Source organism: Monodon monoceros, unplaced genomic scaffold (genome assembly GCF_005190385.1).
Source record: "Monodon monoceros isolate NGI ecotype Baffin Bay Population unplaced genomic scaffold, NGI_Narwhal_1 Super_Scaffold_6, whole genome shotgun sequence".
Classification (NCBI taxonomy): domain Eukaryota; kingdom Metazoa; phylum Chordata; class Mammalia; order Artiodactyla; family Monodontidae; genus Monodon; species Monodon monoceros.
Window position 1 is genome coordinate 52903920 of NW_021703783.1, and position 21496 is coordinate 52925415.

The 21496-nt window shown below is 37.7% G+C and overlaps 1 protein-coding gene across 3 annotated transcripts in view; it reads left to right on the forward strand.

The window, feature by feature from the left end:
• Positions 1–21496, forward strand: part of RAP1B (RAP1B, member of RAS oncogene family) — a 41108-nt gene that overhangs the window by 635 nt on the left and 18977 nt on the right. Inside the window, exon 1 of one of the 3 annotated variants that reach the window (XM_029204592.1) lies at positions 49–9289. The exons of 1 other annotated variant lie outside the window; for it this stretch is intronic. The gene's annotated coding sequence lies outside the window, so the exon portion shown is untranslated. Of the gene's footprint in view, positions 1–48; positions 9290–21496 lie in introns of those variants that run through there. One more of the 3 variants, XM_029204594.1, reaches the window with a different exon arrangement.

Sequence of the window (21496 nt, forward strand, 5' to 3'; positions counted from 1 at the left end):
CCCCCACCCGCCTGCTCCCTCCTGCCCGCGGCCGCTGCAGCTTCTCCCGCTGCCCGCGGTCCCCCGCCGGCTCCCCGTAAGACTCGTCCCCCCTGCCCCGGAGCCCCCTCGCCGGCCGCCTCTTTTCCTCCCGGGTGTAAGTGGAAGTTAGAACGGAAACCAGAAAGTTATCCTTTGAGGAGACCCAGCTTCCCCCAGTCCCGAGCTGGGGCGAGGAGCGTTCGGGGGAAACCACTCCCCGGCGTCCTGCGGGCTCGAGCCTGACAGGGAAAAAGTTTGCCTGAAACGGGGCTGGTTTGCTCCATTTGTTGCGGGAAGTGGCAGGAGGAAGGCAGCGGAGGGAGCCCCACCTAGTCTGGCAGCGGCCACCGCGTAGAGAAAAACTGTTAAAGGGGCCTTTCCCTTCGTCAGCAAGAGGAAATCTCTTTCTCTTACAGAGGGAGAGAAAATCCAGGAAGTTTGTCTTCTCTTTTTCGCCATCTCGATGTGTGTAATCCTAACATTGACTGTCAGCGCCGTGAATCTTATTTAAAACTACCCCCAGTGAATCGGGCCATCCGAATATTTTTTGTGGAAAAAAGAAAAAAACCTGATGGCTTTTGGAGAAAAGATCATCCTTGCTGAGTTTAAGCAGACGATTTTCTTCCCCTTCTCCTGATCCTCCACCCCCTTTTATTAGTTCAGAACAACGTTTTTGCCCTGCAGCTCTTGTGTGAACATAAGCAGTTCTGTGTTACAGTAACGGGAAATCACATTTTTAACGGGGTAGAAAGTTGACGCTAAATGAAGATTGTGATTTTAATATTTTAAAATTAATTCAGCCTGATTGGATTTTTGTTTTGCTAGTAGCACAGCATCTAATATATAAATATCTAAAATATAATTTATCATGTTTATAAAACTTAAAGCTTCCAACTCGTAAATTCATTTTTTAACCCCTTTTTTGTAATTAGAATGCTATTTGGACTTGTTCAACAAAACCTTAGCTTAGCAAGAAGTAACATAAAAAGGGTAGACGTTCATTTAACTTAAGGCTGGTATCACTCCTAAAAGCTGACCCTTGAATTGTGTTTGAGTCATAATGGAGTCATGGGACTTTTTAAGGGCCGGAAAGGGCTATTTAGATCATCCAGTCCCACCCTCTGATTTTACAGAGGAGGAAACTGAGGCCTGGAAAAGATAACTAGTCAGTGGTCCTGCTGACTTGTAGGACAGTAACGTACCATAATAGAGAACCTGGAGGAAAATATATGACATTTTTATAGTGAATTACATTTTACAGAGAATGGTCGTCCTATCATACCCCAAAAAAGGTGAGTACGTTAGTCAAACAGTGTAGAATCATTTGGGTAGTTTCATTACCAGGTTTTAAGAGAGGAAGTTGATATCAGAATGGTGAATTAACTTTAAGGACACAGAGCCCTGAATGATAGTCTTATTTGAGCCCATCCATGCTTTTGATCTCTGCACTACGGGAAAGTAGTTTCACTTGCATTTTCTTTTTGTCATTCATAATAAATTGTGAAGCTCCCTTATCTGAAGAAGCCGGAAAGTAAGTCTTTGAAACATGTGTATCCAGTTTGGTTTTAATGTGCCAAGTATGGGAATACAACTGAAGAACCCAATAATAAACTGGCTTAATTTTAAACTTTGGTATGGGTTCATGAAAATGATTGCTCTTTCTGCCCCTTCCCACCCTCCCCCACCCTATGAAAGTCATCTCTCTTCCTTTCTATGACAAGCGTCACTTCCTACCTCCTGTTATCATTATATGTTTTTTCTTATCCCACTAAATTATAGACTCCATGGACAGGATGTGTTCTTTGCACAGAGACAATACCAGTTTGTTAAATGTAAACACCATGAGGGTAGGGACTTGGTCCATTTTATTCTCTACTGTATCTTAGTTACTAGAACCTTGCCTGTGCACATAGTAAGTGTTTAGCACTTAGATTTAGGGATTAACTGTAATAAACATTTAAAGAGATGGTATTTGAAGAGAACTTTGTCTTCCTTCAAAAAGAAACATTTCCACATTGGTTTTGGAACCATTTTAAGTTTACAAATTGATTTCGATTTTATCCTCAAAACAGTCCTTTACTGTGGAATTTCAGTATTTTCTCTTAGCTGTGTGAAGGGAAAGTGAGCCCCCATGGTAAGGAGCCACCATGTAAGGAGGGTCTAGCGAGGTGTAATAGGGAATTCATCATAAAAAACTTTGATCCATGTACAGTAGGATCTTACAGGTGTATCTTCCAAAATAATTCAAGATTGATAGAAGACCTATGCAGAGATTGATAACATAGTAACTAATTATACATGTTGTTTTAAATATAAAGTCTAAGATTTGAATGAGAAACTGTCCATGTTCAATTTTCTTTGACTTCTGTTGTAGGTATTTGATCAATATTTATTAAGGCAGTGAAATTAAATAGGGAAACTGGATCTCATACAAATAGGATTTGACTGATTTTGCAAAGGTGTCGTTTATTTTTCTTCCAAAAGTGTAAGTAGGGAGTTTTATTATTGAATATCAAGGTCTTACTGGTATGCATGTGTTGTCATTTTCCCAAAGGCTTAAAATAATGTGTTTCTGTGTTATGTATTGGTAAAGAAGGGGTGGATATTGATCTGTAGTGTTTAGATTTGACTGGCACCAGGAATAGTTTAGTATTTATGAACTGAATATTCAAAAGCTGTCTTTTCTATTATGGCAATAATGTCACATGTTCAGTCTATAGAAAATCTTGATGAAGATTGATCTTAAACTCTGTAAGACCATATAGGGTTGTGACTAAATTTATGCCTTGATTTTTCTTCCCCCTCCTATAATTTTTGAGACCCTTAGAGTCAGAGATTAGGCTGAAGTTTTTACAGTTACCCTTTTCAAATTGGATTTCTTTTAGAAAAAGTTAAGAAACAGGTATTTTGGCTGATGCAATGATTCATTGTTAACACTAGATAGATTTTTCAGCAAGCAGGAGGTCTGTACTGTGGCTTACCCTTGTGCTGAAAGCCTGATGTTTTTCAGTGTTAAGATATTTTGCAATACTACTTAAAGGTACTAATTACCATTTGAGAACTTAAGTCTTTTCATTTATTAGTCCTTTGGAAATGTTATGAACACAATGGAAGCATTAGGTGCAAGGAATAGGATGAATTTATCTATTTGCAGTAAAGACTGGCTTGCTGTATAATCTCTTGTACTTTGTTTGAACCTAGTTGATCACTGGATTCTAAGACCAATCCCTTTAGTCATAGAATTTGTATTTTAGAGAAGAAAGGCTATCAGGAACTTTTGTGCTGCCATTAAAAAATTAAAATCACTTCTTAAAATACACCACTAACAAAAAGAAATACCACTTCTCCATACTTCCTAACACTGGTGTGTTTATTCCCAATGTTAGTCAAATTAAGGCTACAACAGCAACTGATTATTTCAGTAGCGATTTATGAAGAATTTTTCTTTGCATCAATAGTGGATCAAAATTTGTAAACAGTTTCCAAGGAACCTTAAAACTTATAAAAGAAAGAAATGAATATTTGGGGAATTCCCTGGTGGTCCAGTGGTTAGGACTCCACACTTTCACCGCAGAGGGCCGAGGGTTCAATATCTGGTCAGAGAACTAAGATCCCACAAGCCGCGCGGCGGCCAAAAAAAAAAAAAAAAAAAAATTGCAACATAGATTGCAGAATTTCCATTTGGTTTTTACTATACAGAACAATATTCTGGAGTATTACCACACTTAAAATTATATATGAGGTGCTCAGGTACTAGAAATGTGTTCACTTTTAAATTAATAATCTTAGTCTAACTATACAGAATAATTATCTAACGTTCTGATTTTGAATTTTATATTGGGCTGGTTCCTAACACTTAACTCTTGTAGTTATGCTGTTTTGTAATTTTGTAGTTGTATGTGCGTGCGTATGTATGTATGTATTTATTTATTTCAGTGAGACCTTTTAAATTTAAACTGGATTCTGATCCCATGAGATAACTTGCTAGGTAATCTTTTCCAGTGGTGGGCATAGAATGTTTTTAACTGTTGTACAGGCAGACTAAAGATGTTAAAGGAAGAGAGCATCCATTAAAAGCAGTTATACGTAATTTTGAACATTTTCAGTTATTGACTTCTTGGAATCATCACTTTTGCTACATCACGGAGCTTCTTGCTGAGTTTTTCAGTAGTTGCCTTGAATATTTATTTCAGTAAATATGTACTTTTAATTAAGTAGTTTTCTCTCCTCTATTTAAAACTTAGCATTTTGTTAAGTAACTTTATTTTGAAAATATACAGTGAACTAATTGCCCCATTGGTGGATCACCTTTACCTGTTGCTTTCCTCCTCTTTGCCTTGTGGGAAGGGCACAAAGATGAAAGAAAATCTGTCCATTTAATAACAGTTTTTGGCAAAAGCTTCTAGAAAGGAAATGGAAAATGTTATGTAAAATTCTAATTATCTGAGTTTTCTATAATTTATCCTTCTTATTAGAATATATTTTTCAAGTCACTGTATTCTATAAAAAGCGGGGGGGGGGGGAGTTTCTAAAAGTTCTTAGTTACTGGGAATGAAGACTATAAATATAAGCTCTTTTTGTTTAATTAATAGTTTGTAGGTGTCAAAGTGGTGTGCATGTCGCATCCAACTGTTACCTACGTGTTGTTAGATTGCAGTGAGGCTACATTATGCTAACATAGTTATAGCTGCCGTTCTAAGATTTATAAGTTATCATTAAGCTCCTCAGTAACTATAGCAAAACTTGGGAATCCCTCAGGAACCTTGAATTCTGTACTGTACAGATAATAACAAGGGATAGTAATGAGGTATATAAACATGTGCATCTGTTATTCTGCTCTTGAAATTGTTGAACTTGAGATTTTGCACTAAAGTGTTTTGAATACAGAAAAGTATAATGAAGAAAAGTATTGCTTGTAATCATACCAGTGCAGTGAGTTTTTAGGCAAAGTTTGTAAGCTTTCCGAACCTCTGCTTCCTCAGTGGGAAAGATGACGTATAAAGCTTCTGTTCACCTGTAGCATCGCTAGTGCCAATTGAAGTTGATTAGATTGCTTAATTTTTAAGATTCCTATTAAGGTATGAATGAGAAGTAAGGAAGAATAATTGTGATTGTGACCAAATAAATTGTGTAGCTCAGTGGTTTTTAAAGTGTGGTTCAAGGAATCCTGGGGATTGCCTAGACATTTTGAGGGAGTCTACAAGTACAGAACTGTTTACAATAATACTGCGATGTCCTTTGCCTTTTCTCTGTGTTGACATCTATACCAATGTACAAAAGCAAAGGTGGGTAAAACTTTTGACATCTGAGAACAAATCAGGTGAGAGTACCTCCCTGTATTAGCAGTCATGGTACATATCCTTCAGTGCCATGCACTCACAGTTTAAAAAAAAAAAGTCCAAATGCACTTGATGAAGAAGTAAAAGAAAAATTATCAGATCTCAGCTTTGTACATATCATTTTAATGTACTGTGACAAAATAGGAAGTATGCTTAAAACGCTTTTTCTGCTGTCATACTGAAATATGGTTGCCTCTAGGGAAAGCATTTGTGTGATTTTTGAGTTGCAAGCTGAATTAGCCACTTTTTTCATGAACACCATTTTTACTTGAAAGAATGCTTGACAAACTGAACAAGTTTTTCAGACTTGGGTATTAGACTGACATTTTCTCAAGAAGCGAACCTGGATCTTTAAAAGGAAAAGATTGACAGTATTTACGGGCAATGATAAAGTTCTAGTTTTCAAGGGAAAATTAGAATTTTGGAAGATTTTTCCGATGATATTGGTGATGTTAATGGACATGGTTTTTAAAATAACATATAATGAAATATGTCAATATTTGAAGATCCACATGACTCTTTAAGCCAATATTTTCCAAGTCACCAGTGCATGATATTATAAGATCATGCAAGGATAAGAAACAAAGTTCTAGCTAGACCAATGGGTCATTTTTTTTTTTTAATTTATTTATTTTTGGCTGCGTTGGGTCTCCGTTGCTGCGCACGGGCTTTCTTTAGTTGCGGCGAGTGGGGGCTACTCTTCATTGCGGTGCGTGAGCTTCCCATTGTGGTGGCTTCTCTCTTGTTGCAGAGCAGAGGCTCTAGTAGGCGCGCGGGCTTCAGTAGTTGTGGCACATGGGCTTAGTGGCTCCGCGGCATGTGGGATCTTCCCGGACCAGGACTCGAACTTGTGTCCCCTGCACTGGCAGGTGGATTCTTAACCACTTCACCACCAGGGAAGCCCCCAAGACCAGTGGGTCTTAATGTGAATGTAGAGTTTATTGATAAGGTTACCCATTCCAATATATTTCAGCCAATTGAGTTTTGGTGTAGTATCAAAGGAGAATATCCACATTTATCTGAAAGGCCATTAAAATATTCCCAAATGTCTGTCTGGTTATTATTTACTTTTTTGTGTGTATTACTCATTTTTCCATGCTTTGCAATATATTGAACATATTTTTGTTGGAGGAGTAGAGAAGACTAGGAACCATAGATAAATGTGAGGCAGTGTTTTCATGTGCTTCATCTTAGAATCTCATTAATATATAATCATTTTAAGTTTAATTTCTTTGCAGTTTTTTCCATTGAGCAGTCCATTCAACTTGCTGCGCTGCACGGCTTATGGGATCTTAGTTCCCCAACCAGGGATTGAACCCAGGCCCTGGCAGTGAAAGCACCAAGTTCTAACTACTGGACCGCCAGGGAATTCCCCCCATTCAACTTTGGATTGCAGTAGGAGATTAGGTAATTGTTATTTTTTAAGTCAATTTTTGGTTTTAATACTTGTTTTGTACATCTGATTACTCAACCATAGATAGGTTGCTTATATGTTCAAGTTTCGACATAACCCTAAACAGATTTTTAATAGTTGACTTTCACAATTTTAGGATATGTAGTAGCTTTCATGTAGTAAAGCTATGTACTTTTTCCCACTTCTAGTTTAACCATGTGTCCTTGACCTGAGAATTTGATGTCCTTGACCTGAGAATTTGATGTTGTCTAGATACTTTTCCAAAACAAATGAGAATGTTTTTACCTTCTGGGAGAAAGTTTTTTCTTTTTCATGCTTATTTAAGAATAATTGTAGCAATCCTTGTTAAACAACTCTTTTCATAAAAGTCATGTCTTAGGACCATTCCAAATTTTAAAGGATTTTTAGGACAACCTGCATTTGGTTCAAGTAACAAGTTTCAGGTTATGAAAGAAGTAAGATACATAAGTTGTAGTTTGTAGTTGTAGTTTGTAGTTTGCACCCAGTTTCTTGGAAATTTAGTGCCAGTTATTTCCCTAGGAATAATAAAACGGGTGTGAATAAAGAGAGTATTGAGTCTGAACACCACTGTAAGAACAGGGTTGGCATCAGAGAAAGAGAAAGATTCGGAGTGGTTTAGGGAAGAAATAAGTGTAAAAAACTAGCTTCAGGATAGCTTCAGGGAATAAGCCCTATAGAATTCCTGCCCCCATGAGCTAATCCCACAGTAGGGGGCGTTCATTTACTAGGAAGCTTTAGTTCTCCCTATATTAAATAATTAACTGGTCAGCTGTTCTGAATTAGGGAACATACTGAGATCATATTTTATGTCCTGGACATCCAAATTAGTCACAAAGTTGCCACTATTGCTTATATAGTTTAAGTTGCTAGCTGAAAAATGTTTGAAATTCCCTGTATTTTAGGTTTTTTATACTTAAGCTTTTTTTTCCTCCAGGAGCCCTGTCACCTTACTTGATCTTCGTTGAACAAAGAGAATACAGGATTTGCAAGCTTTTAAGGACGGAAGAGCATTTATAAAAGTTTTCTATTGTTTCCATGAAAGTGATGATGGTGATAATAGTGAAGAGGTGGAAGGGCGGGAAGTAGAACAGAAAAGAGTGAAGATGGTGATTAAGAGGTTCTCTTTCTGATGAGCAGGGCTGCTGCTATTCACTTTAGAGTTCTGGTTGAGCAAAAATGATAAACTCCACTTTGAAAAGCACTTACGGTGCTTTAGTGATTGATACGTCTTGTCCACCAGTGAGTCCTATGTAGAGGATAAATTGATATTTTCTGTCAGTTAGAGATTATGGTATTAGAGTAGAAGTTTCATAATTATGCAGTGTGAGTTGAGAGTACTTTTGCTCTTTTTACTCCCAATAGGCCCTTATGCACTTTTCTCTGAACCTTCAGGTGCTCGGATTGGACACTTACTTATTTCACTTTTTCTCACAAGTTTTAACTGATTCCATTGAGCATGAGGGCTAAATCTGAGAAATGATGTGCTAGTTTTGCTTTTTTGTTTGTTTTTTTTTTTTTTTTTAGAATATGCTTTATTTATTTTTTGATGTGGACCACTTTTAAAGTCTTTCTTGAATTTGTTACAATATTGCTTCTGTTTTATGTTTTGGTTTTTTAGCCCTGAGGCATGTGGGATCTTAGCTCCCCCACCAGGGATTGAATCTGCACCCCCTGCATTAGAGGCAAATTCTTAACCACTGGACCGCTAGGGAAGTCCTGATGTGCTAGTTTTGAGTAGTTTGATTCTACCCTGTTTAAGTAGCATGGTTTAGTAGTGGTAACTTTGACCTGCGTGATCTAGGCTTCAGTTTCCTCTGGCACAGGCCATGAAGCCTAGAACAAGTTAACTCCTCTCTTAGAACTTATCTTTATGTAGACAAAGTTTGATTAACAGTTGTTAAGGTATTTTTGAGCTCTAAAATCCTGTGTTGCTGTGATATCATCCTTGTTAAAGCCGCAGCCATCTTTGCCTGGACTCCTACAGGAACTTTCTAACTTGTTGCCATTCCTCAGTCTTTACCCAGAAGACAAAGTCATCCTTTAAAAATGTAAACCAGATCATGTAATACTCTCCAGTCCCAATTTCCTACCCCAGTGGCTTAAAATAAAAACCAGGTCCAGTTCTTGCTTACTTCACAACTTTATCTTCTTTCCATTGCTCACTAAGCTCCAGCCATACTGGACTTCTTTCTGATCTTGACCCCACCAGCCCTTTACCACCTTTTGAGTTTTTGGTGCTTACAACTGCTTTCTGTCTGTCATGCTCTTTCTTCAGCTGTCTGCAGTTCTGCCTTAGTCTGAACCTTACATCTCAGTTCAGATGTCTCATCTGCAGAGAAGTTTTTCCTGATCATCTTATATAAAGGACTATCCCCTCTTTATTACCTTCACAGTTCTTACCAAATAATTATATTTATTCATCTATCCTCTCTTCCCCTCAAAAATGTTTCAAGAGAGAAGAAACACCATGTCACTTTTCCAACAGTCTCAAATGGTAATTGGCACACATAGTAAGTGCTCAGATTTGTTTTATTTTAATTGAAAGAATACATGAAGAGTTCAGTGGTTTGTCCTTATCAATTCCCATCATAGGCTACTTCTTACACTAATTTTTTTAAGTGTTACATTTATTTCCAACTATAATCCCTCATTACTTAGGGCATCTGTCTCTTGAGGAGCCGTTCATCTGACTGCCTATAATTGGAGCTGGTTGATCTCAGTTGCTGTATGTTATGATTAAATTGAGTAGTTATGCACAAAAGGTTCTTAGCAAAGACATGAAAGTTTAATCATCATGAAATGTAAATAGTTCAAAATAATAATAATACCCAAATGAGTGATATAGATGAGTGCTTATAGAATCAAAGGAAGAAGTGAAAACCTTTAGGCTTTCGTAGTCCAAGAAGACATTAAAAATGAGGTGGGGGCTTCCCTGGTGGCGCAGTGGTTGAGAGTCTGCCTGCTAATGCAGGGGACATGGGTTCGAGCCCTGGTCTGGGAAGATCCCACATGCCACGGAGCAACTGGGCCTTTGAGCCACAACTACTGAGCCTGCGCGTCTGGAGCCTGTGCTCTGCAGCAAGAGAGGCCCCAATAGTGAGAGGCCCGCGCACCGCGATGAAGAGTGGCCCCCGCTTGCCACAACTAGAGAAAGCCCTCACACAGAAACGAAGACCCAACACAGCCCAAAATAAATAAATAAATTAATTAATTTAAAAAAAAATGAGGTGGGATCTGTACATGATGTTAAAAGGGTACGTAAGTTTTAGACTAACAGTGAATCGGGGTAGACAACAATTTAGAAATTGAGAAGTGCAGAGTATGTTTAAGAGAGTATTTTGCTCTGGTAGATGTTTGTGAAATGGATTATAGGTCTGTAATACCTTACCTATATAACCCTTGGTGCCAGGTATTTTGGAATTCAGAACTTTTTGGAAAGATTTATTTTGCATATTAGTAAGAGTAATCAAGCACTTAATACTTCTAAAGTGAAATATGAATAGTTACACTTAATGGGATAAATAAAAACTAAATAGCCGCACATCAGTGCTTGGGTGAAGTTTTGCTGTGTAAAAAATTTATGTTGGGTCAGGTTTTGCCGCTAAATTAAACTTGCAGATTTCAGAGATTTTCTGATTTCAGAATTTCTGTGAGAAGTGGGTCTGAAATAGTTGGAAAGGCTTTACTCTTTATTACTTTGTGTCTTTGGGGAGGACATCAGGGTCTGAAAATGTTAGTTTGAGGCAATTAGCTTAGAAACAGTTTCTGCCAAGGAGTTTTTGACACAGACTCAGGGTGGAAGGCACTACTGAGGGCGATGAGTCTTTACAGGTATGGGAGAACCACCTCATTCCTTAGAGTCCGGTTAAATGTTTGGAAGTAGTGGAGATTCATCAGTGTATATAGGTGCCTGGAAAATAGTAAATGTTAAAAAAAAGTGTAATGCTTGAGAGCTCATATTTTAGATGCGATTTCTTCTTTATCAGTTTTTAAAGTCTTAAACCCTGCAGTTTGTGTCCCAATAGATAGATTTGTAAGAATTACATAATGCATATAATTGTGAGGTAAGAGCGCAAGAGAAGGTTAGAATAGGAATACTGTAGGACTAATGTAATCTGTTCTAACATCCTTGATGGAATCACTTGGTATTGACAAGGAAAGAAGTAAATATCTGAAGATGCTACTTTGAAACTCAGGATTGATTATAAGAAGTGCCTGCTAGCTTTCTGTGTTTTCCCCACTGCTCTCCTTATTCTTGCAACCTAATTAACACCCAGATTCAGTCCTCATTGTCTTTATGCATTCATTTGGTGTATATTAATGTCCAAGAAGGAAGACGTGTGTGCTATTTTTGTATATTGACTTGTATCTTATAGAATTGCCAAGATAGGCATGTTTCAAAACTATAAAAAATAAAAGTGCTTACTGACCTAATAATTATGCAAGTAAGTGGAATAATGTATGGAAAAGCCAAATGTAAGCATTATTTATGGCTTACAAAGTGTGGCGTGCCTTTTATTTTTCTAAGTGGTCTTTATTATACTGGGTACTAAATGCCTCTTTGAATAAACTGAAGAGGCTAGAGTATAAAAGGAAGAACTGTTACATTAGTCTAAAACAACTTTATAAGACAACTAGCTGCACAAGCCAGTGTGGGCATTAGCTAGCATAAACTGCTGCTTAGATTAAGATGTTAAAATTATTAGAGAAAACTATGAGAAGTACCTGTGCTTCCACTGTTTTTTGTTAGTTGGTTAATTTTTCTCCTCTGAACTTGTGGCACATTTACTAGGGGATTTTCCATTAGGAATGTCCTGGTCTTGAAATTTCATTTAGAATGTAATGCAGATTATAAACCCACAATCTGAAATTATGGCATTCTTATTATGCTTCAAATGCATTTGGGGGCAGTCATATTAAGCTTTGTCTTAATCTTAGGAAGGTAACAGTAAAATGAAATAAAAAAATTTTTGTAGTCATTTGTTCCTTCTCTCATGAAAGACTAATTCTGTTTATTTTTGAATTCAACCTTGTGTTGAAATAGACTGTAAAATTGTTTTAAAAATGTTCCCCCATCCTTGTGGAGGGTGGTGTATTATAAAATCTGAGTATCTATGTTAAAAGAAATATTTGTGGCATTCTTTCAGTCATAAAAGTGGGTGTGGTTTGTTCTGGAGTCCTTACCCTTAACTTGAATTCTGGTCTGTCTGCTGGTAGTAAAGAGCCTCACTTCTGATTTCTTAAAATGCATGAAAGCACATATTTTCCCTGACTAATGGGGATATCTCTGTGGTTGATGTAATCATCTCATTCTGCAACCTATTCAGCAAACATTATTGAGCACCTTCGGTGTAAGTGTTACATTCTGGAATCACAAATTCAGGAGACTTGGAGAAAATGTGGCTTCACTAGGAACATAGTAAAACATCTGGTTAACCTTCTTAACCCTTTGCAGTGGTGTTGTCTTTTTTTTCTGTGACATGTGGAAGCTAAGATGTTAAGAGTGGATTATTTAAATGACTGAGGATTATCTAAAATACTGATTTCTGGAGACCTGAGGAACACAGAGACCTTCCTTTTCTGTGCTAAATTAGGGGACACTTACTTGGAATCGAAGAAGACTAATAATATGAGCTCTGATAGACCCTGATCTTTCTTTGCTAGGATATAGGTCTTAGGGTCTTAAGGAGGAAGGAAGGTGTTAAGAGTCTTCCAGAGGTGCTTTTTAAAACTTACACACACACACACTCCCACTCCCTACAATAATCACAGAAACCACTGCTCTAATGTCACTTTAATTTCTCCCAGGCTTCTGGGTCTTCAGATTTAAATTTGATCTGACCTTGAGACATCCTCTCCCACCATTCCCATCAGTGATTTTGTTTTGCCACCTCCTCAAATACCCTATGCATGGCTCCTTAATTTCCTATCATGCCAGGGTGTGGCCCATATGGGCCAGGCTACATCTAACAGAAACATAATATCTGATGAAAAATGTCTTATTATATGGACATACAGATGTGTGTGTTTACATTTATCTTTAGAGAGACTCATCAGTGTCTGAATAGATACAGACCTAAATGAGTCTTGATGTATAACCTTGCTTTATGGAAAATGAAAATGGTAGGTTTTTCAGCCTCCCTTGGTAGCTAGGGTGCAAGTACTTGACATAGGACCAAGACACAAAGGATTTTTCTGAAACAAATCTGAAAGGAAACTTTGCAGAGCCCTAGTGGCATGAATGCTTTAATCTTAAGCTGTTTATTATGTTAACTACTTCCAGAATCAAAGTGAGCAGATTTAATAGATCAGATTTAGCTCCAAATGTAAAAATTTAGTGCTTTACCCAAGATGCCCTTTTCAGTTTTATCTGTAAAGCTTGATGGAGTTTTGGGATATGTTGGGGTCTTATATTAGGTTCCCCTAATAACACTGTTTTTTATCATCCTCACAAATGGCCTTGACAGCTGAATCTGTTGACTAAGTGTATAAGGCGCCTGTTGAATGTTATAAAATAGAGCAACATCAACTATGCCAGAACCAAAATTGTTTTTGATAGACAGTCTTAAGCATTCAGGTGGACCATCCTCAGTGATTCCTTTCAAGGCTTTTGTTGTTGTTGTTTTGTTATTTTGCAGCTAACTAATTCATCTTTGTAAAACTATCAGACAACATGTTAGCTATGTGAAATATTCTACAGCAGAAATTTTCAGATGTTTTTTAGTTACATTCCTGTTTCTCCTTTCCCTAAACCATAGTAGACATTGATAATTGAGAACTGTACTCTTTCCCTTTGAGTCCAGAATCATTATTAACACTGCACTCCAGGTAGCCATTAATATTTTGAGTTGCTGTTTGAGCTAAAACCCATTTGCCACCAGTGAATTAATGGACAAGATCTATCCTTATCTCTTCCAGGGCATATCAGCAAACTTTCTGTAAAGGGCCGGTTAATAAATATCTTAGGCTTTGTGGACCACGTATTCTCTGTCACAACCACTCAACTCTGCTGTGTTAGTAGGAGTAACCATAGACAGTATGCAGTTGTATGGCTGTGTTCCAACAAAACATTATTTACGAAAAACAGACATGGTGAAGTTTAGCCTGTGGGCTGGAATTAGCCAACCCCTGCTCTAGGGCAAGAAACTGGTTTTGATTCATTCAACAAATAATTGCCTTCTGTATTCCAGGCACTGTGTTAAGTGTTGGTTATGCAACAATTAACATTATACATAGATCTCTGGCCATGAAATATTTAAGCCTTAACTGAGTATTTTTTATGCTTTAGGCATATCCAAAGGGGCTTTTTGAGGAAAAATATGGCCTGGCCCATACATCTGCCTCATTTGTCAGTACAAGTGAGATCTTAGGCAAATACCCTAAGTGCCATGTTCTGTGGTAGTGGTGTTAACTAAAAGTAATCTCAGTATGCTTTAGATATCAGATGCTGTGGTATCAAAGTGAACATCCTGTTATTAAAATGGGGAGGCTTAAGATGTGTGGATCTAGTATCTGTACTGCCTGAACATAGTAGGTATTTAGTGTTCATACGGCGTTGTGTGATAAAACTGAAATTACCAGTTGTCTTAACTATCTTCTGCCAGTCTCTTGCAACTTCTTTCCTCTATGCAGCATATTGTTTCTGACCTCTTAATTTTGGTTTTCATTTTGTTACAGGTTTTTCTTGCAAATCAATCCATGCATTTTAAAAGTAGGCCACATATTAATCATATTTAATAAAATGCTTAACTTTTCTAGATGTATTGTACAGATTTCTGTTAGAACTCCTTTTATTTAAAAAGTAGCTTTAGTTTTTCTCAATATTAGTATGTTTTTCTTCAAAATATCCAGTACTGTTGATTACAAAATGAGTCAAATCTCTTGACTAATACTCAGAGATCTTCATTATCTTAACTGTAGACTCTCGCTATTTTTTTTTCCTGTCCCTTTGTACCTTGAGGTCCACTCAGACCGTGCTTTCTACTGTAGTCTAATCATATTCCTACATTTTGCTGCCGACCTTTTTCTGAATTTCCATAGTATTTTTGTTTTTCTCATGATATTTTCCATGACTTTTGTCTCACCTTTCTTACAAAATTGTAAGCTTCTTGAGAGCAAGTATGTTTTGTTCATCTTTGTAACCCTTGTGATCACTTGCACTTAATGCATATTCAGATACTAATTCTATGAAAGCTATACTTTTCTAATTAAGGGACAGTGTTCCTTCATGACAGATTCCTTGAATTTTTATCCAAATGAGAAAAATCGTGTCAAAATACATTGTAAATTGTAAAGGCCATACAAATATTGTTTGTTACCATACACACTCAAACTTTGCTCTTATACTAAGTGATGTACACAGTTTGGTTTTTAATGTCCATGTTTTATTTCAGAGAAGAGTATGATCACATTGTGGAAAAAAATAAGCTTGTTGTACATTTGCAAGATTTTTTTTTTTTATTGATTGCCGGGAAGATGTTTTTATTCATTTATTTGGTTGTGCTGGGTCTTAGTTGTGGCAGGCAGGCTCCTTAGTTGAGGCTCACTGGCTCCTTAGTTGTGGCAGGCGGGTTCCTTAGGTGTGGCATGCGAGCTCTTAGTTGTGGCATGCATGTGAGATCTAGTTCCGTGGCCAGGGATCGAAACCCTGGGTCCCCCCGCACTGGGAGCGTGGAGTCTTAACTGCTGCGCCACCAGGGAAGTCCCTGCAAGATGTTTTCTAAGCCTTCACAGTTCCACATCTTTAAAATTATGAAACATGAGAGGAAGCAAATTCCTATCAATATGTATTCCACAAAAGACGACCAGCCACCTTGTTTTTCTCAGGACTGAGGATTTCTTGGGACATAAGACTGAGTGCTAAAATCAGGACTGTTGGTCACCCTGATTTCACTTTGATGTGGCTACCTTTTTTGCTTATCACTGTGTTAGCACAGTTTAATAAATGCCTGGTAACTAGACAGTTGGCTTAGTGGGAGAGGGGTGTTGGGACACTTGGGCTTTTATTTCTTAAGTTTCTGAATGTTATTTATTTTGGATAGATGTTTTTTAATATTCAAATGAAAATACAGAAGTGCATTTGATTAATTATTTAGGAATATATTTGTGTATGACATCATGGTGTCCTTATCAGGGTGGTGCTACTAAATTTCTTGACTAAAAATTGTATCATCTGTCGGATGATTAATGCTTTATTTAAATGTACTTTATTAGATATAGCAAAGTCCTAGGCAGCTTGAAATTTTCCTCTTACAGCGGTTTAAGCTTTGATCACAGATTAACAGAGACGGTGTTTGTAAGGAAACATCTAGGGTAGTGTGTGCCTAGTCATTCCTGTGCTGCAGTTAGCTTTTGTATGTGTTCATGTTATGTAAATCAGAGAACACCATGGCTGAGATCTCTCTAATAGCAGGTATATAACTTAAAGTGGCTACTAAAAATCCTTACAAATTTTGTCAGCAGTTGAGCCATTGTGGGACATAAACTATTCTGAGACATGCACTGTGCCTGGTAGTATTGATGGAAAGGAGCCATTAAAAATATTGATACTTATACCAAAAAGATGTCCTTAATTTGATTAATCTGTTGGCTAAAATAGGCTCTTCTGGGATGGTGTGCTTGGTTGTTATCCTTTCATCATTTTTCTTGTTTTAAGAATGTGAATAGAGTCCTTTTGTTATTTTAGCTTTTTATGGTTCTTTTTGCCACCTTGTGAGACTTGCCAGCTTATATCATGGACATTGTTGTAGAAAAATTACTTGAGCCTTTAAAGCAAGTGTATCCAACATTATATTCCTGTATAGAAATGTAAAGGTCAGATTTGGGTGATGAAAAGACTTGAGAAGACAAGAAAATGGGAACATTTAGATTAAAGTCGAAAAAGAATGGTGTCCTTTTCACAAGAGAAGGAGGAAATCTGCATTTCTTTGCTTGTAGTAGTTTTTGTTGATTTTTAATAGATACGTTTTGTTTTTAGACTAGACCTTAAAAGAATGTTGAGTAAACACTAGCAATGGTGTCACCATAGCCGTAGTATCTATTTATTCCTAGAGAAATCAGAAATAGGATGTAAGGTGCTTACTTCTGCCCTGTTTACAGAAGGCTTAAGATAAAGAGGAAAAGGACCAAGTCCAAAGACACAGTCTAGGCAAGTGATTTTTATATGTTATGGTTTATTGTACATACAATACAAGCTAGTCACTGAGTATTTTACACTGAGAAGCTCATTAAGCCTAGAAAGATTTTTGGTTTTGTACAGTGCTAATTTTTTCTGTTCATATTCCTTTTTCTCATAAACTGGCAAAAGACTCCATCAGAGTTCATTTGATAAAGGCTTACAACTAAAATTATAAAACCTTAAATTGAGATTTGCAATCGTCTAAATAAATTGTATATTTCAAATTAATACACCAGAAATATTGAGTGAAACAAATTACACATGGTACATTTATAATCTTCCTAAACAAATCAGTGTCCGTTCTGTACCTGAAGCCTTTTGAACACAGGCATTGAGCATCTTCTTTCTAATCGCTTTGAGAATAAAAGATGCTACTGCCATGTCCATACTGTTGTCAGTTTTTCCTCCATTGTCTTTGAGACCTATTCCAAAAGATAAAAGATACCTACTAAACCAAGTGTGTTCCTCTTAGCTCCCTATGTTTTAATGGTGTCACTATCCATCTGTTTGATCATGCTGCATCTCATCTTCCTTTCCTCACCCAGTGTTGCCTGTCCTCATGTTCTCTTGAGTCTGACTTAGAAATTTCTCAAATATCCTTTCTCTTTATTCCTTCTGCCACTACCCTGACTTAGGTCACCATCTCTTGCCTGCATTAAACTCCTGCTGAATTCCCAGAGTTCAGGAAACTAATACTCTGCTTCTGTATTCTTTCTAAAACACAGATATGTTCATATCATTTCCCAACTTGCAAACTTTGTTTCTGTTTCTTATAAAATGCAGGTCAAGGCTCCCCTTCCTCTTGTACCTAACCCCCTTCCCCATGCACTCATGATGTAATGAATTCTCTCATGCTAGTCCTTTTTCCTGGAATGCCCTTATCTCTCAGTGAACCTCCCTATTCCCTTAAAATATCCACTGGTCTGGCTTAAATATCCACTTAGTGAAACCTTGCCTGATATATCCTTACAGTCAGACAGTTCTCTTCTCTGCACCCATAGCATTTTGTTCTGTAAAATTGACTTGATTGCGAGCTAACACAGTACAAACACTATAAACATTTTAAAGTTCCATACTTACAAAGCATCTTCTGGGATGTAAAAGCCACCGAAATATAGCTGTCATATTTGTTTTTTCTCAAATTTCTGGAATGCCCTACCTCTTTGTCTTCACAGTTAAAACTAACATCTCTAATCTGTTCATGGACATTCAAGTGTATAATAAATTAACGTTTTCCCTTCATATTTGCATCCTGTATCCCCCTTTTTTCCACATGAGAAATGAGAGTTCTTATGAGGTAATGGAGTGGAGAGAATGGAATTGATTTCAGAAACATCAGGGTAGAATGGATCAGACTTGGTAATGGGGTGGAGAAGAGAGACAAATGACAACTCCTTAGGGTATACAATTTTCTGTAGTATACTATAGTATGCTTTTGAAGTCTTTTAGGTGCTTCAAGTTTTAAGCACTGTAGACAGCTAGATAGGATAAAAAAATTTTCAAGTACCATTTACTGACTGCTCATTTTGTGTTAAGCATTTTGCATGGAATAATTTATTTTATTTGAAATTTTTTTAATTTTAAGAAGTACTGTTTTTTCCCATTTTCAGATGAGGAAATGAGGCACAGAGAGGTTAAAATATCATGACCAAGGTCACGTAGCTAATATGTGTTAGAACTGGCATTCTGATCCAGGAAATCAGATCTAAAGTCTATGCTCTTTTTTTTTTTTAAATTTATTTATTTATTTTTGGCTGTGTTGGATCTTTGTTGCTGCGTGCTGGCTTTCTCTAGTTGCAGCGAGTGGGGCTACTCTTCGTTGCACCGCACAGGCTTCTCATGTGGTGGCTTCTCGTTGCGGAGCATGGGCTCTAGACGTACGGGCTTCAGTAGTTGTGGCATGAGGGCTCAGTAGTTGTGGCACACGGGCTTAGTTGCTCCGCAGCATGTGGGATCTTCCTAGACCAGGGCTCGAACCCGTGTCCCCTGCGTTGGCAGGCGGACTCTTAACCACTGCACCACCAGGGAAGCCCTGTGCTCTTAACTGTTGTTATATTTTCCTATTTTACCATTTGTTTGTTTTTTCAATTTAAAATACAGTTAACTAAGGCCTCCGTGTGAGTGAGTGAGTATGTGTGTGTGTGTATCAGATTCTAAGATACATAGCAAATAATAAAGTTAATGTCCATACTTGGGTTACCTAAATTCAGTTCAGAAGACACAGCAGATTTTGAGTTATGTATGCCTATAGAATTTACAGCTAGATCTGACAAGAGGAAAAAAACTGACAGGTTAATTTTTAGGACATGTCCGAGGAGCTGGGGAGCAGGGGAGAGGAATCTGTTAGATCCCTCCAAATCCAACCTGTTTGGAGGGATCTGATAGAAACTAATATGGTGATCTTGAGCCCCCATTATTTCTTCTTGCCTGATTTTGAAACATTTTTGGGATCTCTGTTTTTTTTGGTCACTTAACTACATTGCTCATGTATTGTTGACTGAGAAATCTATTAAGATTTCTTTATATGGCTTTTCTGCAGTTGTTAGATTAGTGATAAATTTTTATACTGTAGTTAATATATTCTCTCAGAGATGTGATCAAGTACTGAACTTTGAAAGGTAACTACAGTGAAGAGTCCAATAATAAAACTGGAAACATGACTTTAAATTGCATGTCATAGTATATGTTAGAATAAGCTTCATTTACTGGCAACATTAGTCCATGAAAAGGGCAAAGGAAGAATTTTATTCCTCTGTGAGGTGTTATAAATATGGTCAGAATAGAGAAAATGCTGTAAAACAGTTTGACAGTCTACAAATACTATGCTCGACTAGATTTAGAAATCTAGTTCACAGAGAAGACCTTTCTTGGCAGAATTTAAGTTAGTAAGATTGGAAACATTTTTAAAAGAGGGTGTGAGGTAATGTTTGGACCTCTTAATTTTTCCTCCAAAAAATAATTTTTTAATCTGCTCAGAAGTTTTGAACACTGTCATTGTGTCCAAAAGATTAGTCCAGTTTCTTTTAACGTTTGAATTAGTTAATTTTATTTAGGAGTGAGAAGAGAGCACAGTAATCCTCTTTAGCTGCTAAAATACTACTTCGGGAGTTGGAGGCAGAAAGGGGAAATCAAGTATCATCTCCCCAGAAAGTGCTTAGTGGGAGTAGTGTCACTTGACTTCAGGAACCAGTAGTTAAGTGTTTTTACTTAGCCCTTTATTTATAATTTAAGATCACAGAATTTCAAACTGGGGGGGGATGAAAGGGAGGTCGTAGCTGAACAACTTGAGGATAGGAAAATTGCTAGTTATCAATGTTTTGGAAGAATTTTAATTTGTAGCTATTTGGAGAATTTTAATGGAAAGGAACTATGAAATGTCGCTGATCACTTTTTAAGTATTGTTTCTTATTATAACCTATTTTTTACATTTATTAATGAGACTGATTTAAAGAATAAGTCAGATTAAAAATAATAATAAATAAATCAGATTATGGGGTTGAGAGTAGGTGTCTCTGGAACCCAAAAGTTGTTGGTTTTAATACTATTCGTGCTGTAGAGCTTTTTTTTTTTTTTTTTTTTTTTTTATTCCTGGCTGCTTTGGGTCTTCGTTGCTGTGTGCAGGCTCTCTCTAGCTGCGGTGAGCGGGGGCCACTCTTTCATTGCGGTGCGCAGGCCTCTCATCGCCGTGGCCTCTCCTGTTGCGGAGCATGGGCTCTAGGCACCGGGCTTCAGCAGCTGCGGCACACAAGCTCCAGAGCGCAGGCTCAGTAGTTGTGGCGCACGGGATCAGCTGCTTCGCCGCATGTGGGATCCTCCCGGACCAGGGCTCAAACCCGTGTCCCCCCCGCACTGGCAGGCAGACTCCCAACCACTGCACCACCAGGGAAGCCCAGAGCATTTTCTTTTCTACTGAAATTACAATTCCTACAGGGCAAATATAAGAAACTAATATTAAAAAAAATTTTTTTTTTAAGATATATGCCCAAAGCATCTCAAACGTTCTTTCTTCTCCTCCCCTCCCCGCCCTTTTCCTTTTCTTTTTTTTCTTTCTTTATTTTTTTGGCCACGCTGTGTGGCATGCCGGATCTTTGTTCCCCAACCAGGGATCACACCCATGCCCCCTGCAGTGGAAGTGCGGAGTCTTAACCACTGGAACTCCAGGGAAGTCCCTTCATTTTTTTTTTTTTTAAGTCTTCTCTTTTTTATTATTTTTATTTATTTATTTATTTTATTATTTTTGGCTGCATTGGGTCTTCGTTGCTGCACTCAGGCTTCCTCTAGTTGTGGCTAGCGGGGGCTACTCTTTGTTGCAGAGCGCGGGCTTCTCATTGCGGTGGCTTCTCTTGTTGTGGAGCAGCGGCTTTAGGCGCGCGGGCTTTGGTAGTGGCGGCTCGCTGGCTCAGTAATTGTGTCTCGCGGGCTCTGGAGCGCAGGCTCAGCAGTGGTGGCGCACGGGCTTAGTTGCTCCGTGGCATGTGAGAATCTTCCTGGACCAGGGCTTGAACCCGTGTCCCCTGCATTAGC